Here is an 8,658-nt window from a genome sequence, read left to right on the forward strand (position 1 = left end):
TACTGTATTCAGCCATCTACATACATCCCAGATTTTGGAGTCTAGGAAAACTGACACTCAGTAATGCTTAATGAATTAGTTAATATTGTGAAATAAATCTCCTAAGAGTTGACATAATTCTGTGGCTCTGATATTGTTTCATTATAATTGTATCATTTTATGATTGTAGGGCATAGTGGTTATGAACTTGGTTTTTATGTCCAGGCTATTTAGCTGTGATCCTATCAAATGGTTCTACCATTAACCCCGCCAAGTGACCATGAAGACACTTATCCTCAGTGCCATGGCATCTTTAGCTCTACAATAGTGATGATAATGATAGTACTTATTTAATATTAATATAATATGGGTTTAAATGAGTTAAAATAGATGAAGTGCTTAAGACTGTGTCTGGCATATAAGAAGGCTGTGTAAATACTTCCTATTAAGTTTGCCTTTTATTTTTATATGTCACTATAAGTCACTTATATGTCACTAGAAGAAAGCTAAAATACTGAACTGAAAGTAAATAAAGAGAACATTTCAAATACACTGAAAACTGGATATAGATACACCATCAGAATTTTAATATCTCTATTAAGAGTTTAAAAAATAAAATTGCTAATGAGAAATTGTTGCTCAAAAGCTTAGTCTATTGTCAGGCTCATAGAACCAACAGAAGACCTTATCCTTGGGCTGGATAATAATCACAAGTCACAAAGCAACAGCCTTAAAATTACTTCTATAGACATTCAAGCTCAGGTAGCATTGTGTTGCTTATTAATAACATTTTCTTTATAGGCTAGATCTATTTCTTTTCTCTGAGTGTTTGACAGAAATCCCATTTGGGATTTTTAAATACAGGTAATTGTCACTAGTCCACCAGAAATTTTTGAAAAAATTAAAATAGGAACATGGGTAACACTTCTGGATGCTAAATCCTTTGTAATCATTGTATTTTGGCAACTGATTTTATCATGGATGATATTTCTACTATACTTACCAGCTGTATGACCTTAAGATGCTCACTTAACTTTCCTTTGTTCCTTTAACTGTAAAATGGGAGTAATTGGAGTATCTACACCATTACAGAGGTTAAATTGGGTGATAACAAAAGGCTCTTTAAAAAGGTATGGCACAAGATGAATGCTCAGATTGTTAGATATTATTGAACTTCATTTAAAATAAAAATACTACTTTGAGATAGTTTCAGAGTATTGTATTTTTTCCAGCAAGTGTTGGCAATTTTTATTTCGACTATATAAAAATAAAATGTTTGAATAGAAATAGAAGACTAGACAACAACAAAAACAGTAACAGTGATTATCTTTCTAAAATAACAAAAAAAAAGGGAGAATTAGGAGTTTGGGACATTTTTATTCTCAATCTGTGATTAAAAGTTTTTTATAAGGCTGAAAGTATCACTTAGTGGTGATACTTAACCTTTGTGCCATGCACAAAGTCTCTGGGTTCAATCCCTAGTCTCATGAAAAAAATTTTTTTTCTGTAATAAACATATATTAATTTTATAATCAGCAAAGAAAAATCCATGTTTTCTTTAATGCTGAAAATTTCTGTTAATATTTCTGACATTTTATAAAACATCTGTTGTTGACATTATATTAATGATACCATCTAATAATGTCCCAATCTCTTCCTCTTGTGAAGACAGTTTTTATATTTCTTTGACTTCTGAAATATTTGCTATTTCAGGAAGATTTTTCAGAGACATTTGGTGACCTCGTACTTGAGATATTAGGTATTTTTGATTTATTTGTTTTTCTTCCTCTTCAATATAAAAAATTAAAATTGAAGTATGATTTGCTGAGATATCAAATTTCTTCAAAGCCTCTGAAGTATTGTTATTTGGAGAATGCTTGAAAACAATTTCAGTAGACAGAGTTCTCATCTTCATTTTTCCCAGTTTGTAGAGATGAACTATTTTGTTTGCTGCCATAAGTATCTGAAATGGGTCAACTGTCATTGTAAGTTTTAACAATGCACCATCAATGATACCTTTCATGATCTTTTTTCTCAAGTCTCAAGCATATTACATCTTTAAATAACAGAAGGATGACCCAAAAAGTTATCTCTGAGTTGCTGAAATTACATCAGAATTTTTTTTGGGGGGTGGGGCAGGAGGTGGGTGGGAGTCTTTGTTCTTCTGGGAAGATCTCCCCCTTGGCAAACCAGTTTCATACTAATTGTTAGTTTGAAAAAGAAGGAGCAACTTATCAAAGAAATATAAATTAATTATCTTCTTATTTAGATGTGATATATTGTAGGCAAGAATAGAAGGGTACTTATCTTCCCTTTCAAGATGACTTTCAGTATAATTTAGTTATATCCAATAGAAACAGATTCTTCCTAATGACACCTGAGAGGTTATTTTAACTGAGTAGTAAGATAATAAAAGGATTAATAGCAAAGAAATTAGTTATTTCAATGTTATGTTTCATAGTTCATCAAGGCAATGAAATTTCCACTTATAATTTAGTCATCTGGCATATACATATATTCAAATCTATTCCAAGTGCCTTGGATGATGTTATGGATACAGCTCCTTTTCTTCCATCAAGCTACTTTTACATCATCTTTTAATCTCCTATACGGACTTTTGGACCCTGAACTAACCAAGGTCATTTCTTGATTTCATTGTTAGAGCTGATAAACTGTTAGTGTGAAGTGTTCCATTTGTTACTGTTTAAATTTTAGCAGAAGCTGTGGAATTACACCAAGCCTTTATTAGTGTTGCTGTGATTCTGTTGTATATAATTGTTAATTTGCAAAGCTCTGTCATTTACTAACTTGGCACTCGCAGGCAAGTGCATCTCCTTTAAAGTGTTGTGTCCTTTAAAATGGGACTATTAAGAGTATTAACTTATGAGGAATAAAAAATAACAATGACATTTGCAAATTTTTAGATCATTCTTGGCACACAAAAGTACCATATTAATAACTGTAAAACAAAACAAAGACGAATAAAAGTATAAATCCTAAAACTTAGATTTTTGCGAAGTGACTATTAATCAGATTTCCATTATTGTAACAAATATCTAAGATAAGAGATAGTTTGGGTGATAGTTTTAGAGATTTCAGTCCAAGATCAGTTGATCTCAGTGCTTTTGGACTTGGAACATCATAGTGAGGAAGCACATGACCCAACAAAGCTTTTTGCCTCATGTCACAAAGTGAGACCAAGATCCTGAAATCTTTGTTGAGGACATGCCCCTAATGACATTAAACCCCCCAGTAGGCTCCACCTCTTAAGGGTACCTACCAGTAGCTGCCTTGGGCTAGAGACCAAAACTTTAACACATGAACCCTTGAGGAACATTCCAGGTCTATATTATAGCAGTGATGATGAATCTTTCAAGATCGGGGGTAAGTTTATTCTTTTGCTTGTAATGAAACAAACTGATAAGACAACCTTGCAGGAATGTGTGCTCATGCACACAAACAGTTAAGTTTTGCTGTGCTTAGCAAAACAAAGGGGTTCTGTGAGAAACTATGAACTCTTTGAGCTGTGTCCTTGTTGCAGTCTTGAGAAAATAGGAGAAAAGAATGTTCTGCCAAGTTTAAAACCTATATAGATATAGATATGTGATTGCCCAGAAATTAACTAACTACAACTCAGATAATAAGAAATATGGAGCACTGTGACCATGAACAAAGTTACTCTGAGAATGTTTATCCATGCTTGATAAGATTAAGCTGCCAGAAAGATGTGTTTCATTTTTGCTGCATAAAAGAAGCAGGGAAGAAATAAAGGGGCTGCTTATTCTCTACTGGATGTGTGCATATGCGTGTGTCTTTCTTTATGTATACATCTCTGCTGTGTCTTTCTTTATGCATCTCTACTGTACCAGGAATTACAGATTGTCAGCAGGTTCTGACACAGGAAGATCTCTACTGGTTGGTTGTAGGGGCATGAAAGGGATTTTAAACTGTAGAAACTCTAGGAAAGTAGACTCTGAGCTACTTGGGCATTGTCCAAGAAAGCACTTAGGAAGTGATGTAGGTGATGCTCTGAAGAAAGTAGTCCTGGGTTCTTTCAAGGCTACAAAGTCAACACAATCCTAGGGAATATAAGAAAGTAATAAGAAACTCAAAATCCTGTGGGAAATGTTCTGGAAATGCAGTAAGAAAACGCATATTATCTAGGCTGTAGTATCATGCTCCTGAGCAAGTTATTCAACTTCATTGAGTTTCACTGGCTTCATTTGCAAAATATGTACATTTTTAGTATGATTTATATTATAGGATTATGTGAGGATTTCATGAGGTTGAGAGTTCTTATACTGTGTTCACTATAAAAGTAAAATACACTAGCTGTTATTCCTATTGTTAATAAAGTCCTTGTGTTGTCATTTTATAGAACCATGGTGGTTCATTTTCTCAAATTCTTCGTGTCCTATGAAAGATTCTTAATTTTCTAGTCCTCTATTACCATTTCCTGAAAAAAAAGGAAAAAAAATAAAATTAAACTTGTAAATTTAGCTTAAGAAGAAAAAAGTATAAGTAAAATTGGAAGAATATATCCAACTTTTAATCTTACTTACAGCTATAAGTCATGATGAATTTATTCTAATGTCTGAAAATTTAAAATTTTTCCTGCCACGCATGGTGCCACATGCCTATAATCACAGCTGCTTGGGAGACTGAAGCAGGATGTTCGCAAGTTCAAAGCCAGCCTCAGCAAAAGTGAGGGGCTAAGCAACTCAGTGAGACTTTGTCTCTAAATAAAATACAAATTAGGGCTGTGGATGTAGCTCAGTGGTTGAGTGTTCCTGAGCTCAGTCCTGGGTACCCAAAATAAATAAATATATATTTTCTTCATGCTGCATATTATTGTTCCTCAGATATAGCTTGTTCAAAATGATATAAAAATATTTTTATTTATTGTAAAAATAAGCTTTCAAAAGTCTATAATTAAAAATTTTTAGATTATTTTCAAATTCTGTATCCCTCCATGTTTTATAAATTATAGCCAATTTCTGTTGAGTTGGAGTAATTTATTAGATGCAATTATGGAAAAGGGATTATTATGCAAAATTGGGTAGAAAAACATAAAACAAGGGTGTCTATGGGAAAGGGTAAAGTATTTCATCTCCTGAGAATGGTCCTTTGCAAAATAGTTACCATTTTAGGAAGCTGTACCTATTGAATGTTTATGTGCTAAGGCATTATTCTAACAGCTTCAAAGGTAACTCATTAAATTTTCCTAAAAATCATATGAAGTACATTTATAATTATTCCCATATTACACAAAATCAATCCAGGGTAGAGAGAGGTTCAATGGTGTGCCCAAAATTACACAGTAATTTGTGGAGATGACAAAACACAGAACACAAATTATAGTATTATAGAAAGTGAGGTTGGTTTAAAAAGAAAATTAACACGCCACAATCTAAAAAACCATATTAAAAAAACAATATATATATATTCTATTTTTAATAGAAACATCTATGGAGCAAGACACTATGGCCTTAATTTATAAGATGAAGAAATCGAGCCTCAACTAAAATTTAACTGCCCATGATGGTTGCAAAGCAGAAAGATTAAACATAATTATAACTGTGGAACAGTTACTTGGCTGCCAAATTACAAGGTGAGGGACTAAAAGTAAACTTGATCAACTATTATCTCTTTTGGTTCAATGGTTTTATAAGTGGATTTCATTAATATCTACATGTTAGTTGACGTACTTTTGGAAGCTCTCCAGTTATCTAACCCGATTTTTAAAAATTATTTTCAATTTGATGATAATAACAACATATTTGAACAACATACCTAGATCATCTAGATAACCATGCAATGCTGGTATTTTCAGAGTTCATGAATGCCATTTTCTCTATGGCTGCCATGAGTATGTTATAGTCACAATTAACTGTCATATTCCAATAGAAAACAATAATTTTGCAATTAATAATTAATTAACTCCATAAACAATTTAAATGTTATGTTTCATTAGAAAACCAAAACAGTTCAGCAGAGAAAAAGATAGAAGATTTGAACCAATGAAAGAAACAGTAGGCTGTCTGAACTTAGAAAGCAAATATAATAGTAGTTGATAGCTTATTCATCTTAGGAAGCACAGCTTCTAAAGGAGGAGTGTAGCATAACAGAGAAGTATGTCCTAAAATATTTGAAAGTGACTACTCCTTTGAAGAACACAACTTGCAGATGGGGGTTATAGTTCAGTAGTTGAGTGCTGTCCTGGCAAATGTGAGACACTGGCTTTGATCCCAGCAACACACACACACACACACACACACACACACACACACACATCTTGCCATTTTCATAACAACAAAATCCCATATGCAAAGAAAATTGCAAAATCTCAGTTTTTTTAATGAGAATAATTGTAGGTTGAGAATAAAAGGTTGGCTATACCCCATATTTTTTATTTGGCTCTTAAGCTTTCAGAAAAGTATACATTTATCAGCCTAATTGTGTTTACCCTACACTTAACTAATGTTTATGCTGATTTCTGCCCTTAAAAATAAATGGTGCCCTCTTAACTTCATCATCTTTTTTACTTCCTTCACTATTGCTGAAGGTGTTTTCTCATTGTTTACTCTGATCCATTTCACATTGCCTGTTTTTACAACTTATCTGTCTTTTTTAACTGACTTATTCAATCATTAAGAAGAATAAAATTATGGCATTTGCAGGTAAATGCATGGAACTGGAGGCCATCATGCTGAGTGAAATAAGCCAGACCCAGAACTTCAAAGGTCAAATGTTTTCTCTGATATGTGGAAGACAGTCCAAAACAAAGTGGGGCGGGGGGCGGGTTGAGGGTAAGCAGGGAGGAATTCTATCAAAACAGAAGAAAGATCAGTGGAGAAGAAGGGGATTAAGGAAGAGGGAGAAGGAATGGGATAAGAGAAAACAGTGGAATGAATCTGCCCTAACTTTCCTATGTACATATATGAATATACAACAGTGAATCTCACCATTATGTATATCCACAAGACACAATTTTTTAAAAAAACTGTATATAAACAGCAGAAACACCAGTAGAGTAGAGGAAATGAACAGGGGGAGGGAGAAAGGGAAGTGTAAGGAGAAGTACTGGGGACTGAATTTCAACAAATCATATCCCATGCATTTATGTCAAAATGAATCCTAATGTTCCATATAACTAATATGAACCAATAAATAAAATGCTTGAAGTGATTAAAAAAGAGGCTTTGAAATAGGACTTTGACTTGGCCTCCTTATGTGAAAGTTCTTTCAGGCATCTGTTCCCACAATAGTGAATTTTCATCTATAGTCAAGATATCCTCTGGCCAGTAATTTCCCTCCTCCATTAGCTTATTTAGAATTTCCAAAATGTCTTCAGCAGTCTTTACATCAGCACTTGCAGATTCACCATGCACCTTCACATTAGGTGATGAATAGAGATTTCTGGGTGGTTTAAACCACCCAGAGCTAGTAGTAATTCAACACCACAGTTAAGTCCAGCCTTTATTTCATCGTCATGAATAACCCATTTGTTTTGTCTGTGGTGCTGATTGATATATGCTGTATATCTGATCTTCAATCCAGGGCACTAGAAGTCGCATCTAAAGCAGGCTGTCTTTGAGTTTTTGTGAAGTTTTATTGCCTTCAACAAAGCAAACACAATTGTTTCTGGCACTTTATTACTGCTCTTCAAGAGCAAAGCTATGGTGCAATTCAGCATGCTTGACTGTCCAACAATAACCCTCTCTGATTTCCCAGTGAGGAAATATATCTTCATATTCCTTAATCATTTCTAATTTCATTTTCAGGTCAATCACCAACATGACCTCTTACCAGCAACATTAGCAGTGCATTTTATATACTTAGGAATCACCATGGACAAAACAAGATTAATTTAAGCACAAGAGCAAATAATGTAGTCAAGAGATGTTGAAATCTGAGATGTATGAAGCTTCTGGCCACATCTTATCTGCTGTCCATCACTGACCAAAGCATTGGTATGTGGCACATGAATGTAACTCACATATGACCATACCTCATTTTATTACACTTCATTTCACTGAGCTCCCCAAATGTGACATACTTTAAAACTGAAAGTCTGTAGCAATCCTGCAGAAAGCAAATAATATTGCATTAATTTCCTCCACAGCATTTACTCACGTTCTATCTCTGGTTGATTTTGGTAATTTGTACACTACTTACCTTTTTAAATACTATTGCCTGCTGTGATTGTCTTTGATGTTATTATTCTGAGATGGGAAATGTAATCAATGAAAATAGTGTGTGTTCTGACTGCTCTGCTGATCAGCTATTCCTCTATTGCTCCCTCTCCTCAGCCTTCTCATACCCTAAGACAATATCAAAATCAGGCCAATTCATAACCCTATCGTGCTCATGTGAAAGGAAGAGCCACATGTCTCTCACTTGAAGCCTAAAGCTGGGAGTGACAAAACTTAGCGAGGGAGGCATATTGAAAGCTGAGAGAGGCACAAAGCGAGGCCTCTTGTGCCAAATAGTAGCCAAGTTATGAATGCAATAGAAAAATTATTGAAGGAAATGAAAAGTGTTATTCTAGGGAACACAGGAATGTTAAGGATGTCAAATAGCTTCACTGATGATTAGAGAAAGTTTAATGGTCTGGATAGAAGATCAAACCATAGACAACCTTCCTTAAACCAAAGACTAACTAGTAAGGCCCTAACT

The 8,658-nt window shown here is 34.0% G+C and overlaps 1 pseudogene; it reads right to left on the reverse strand.

Moving 5' to 3' along the window:
- Nucleotides 1-1,573: 1,573 nt before the first annotated feature.
- On the reverse strand, nucleotides 1,574-7,778 carry LOC143405629 (EKC/KEOPS complex subunit TPRKB pseudogene; annotated as a pseudogene).
- Nucleotides 7,779-8,658: the final 880 nt, after the last annotated feature.

This window comes from Callospermophilus lateralis, chromosome 8 (genome assembly GCF_048772815.1).
Source record: "Callospermophilus lateralis isolate mCalLat2 chromosome 8, mCalLat2.hap1, whole genome shotgun sequence".
NCBI lineage: Eukaryota > Metazoa > Chordata > Mammalia > Rodentia > Sciuridae > Callospermophilus > Callospermophilus lateralis.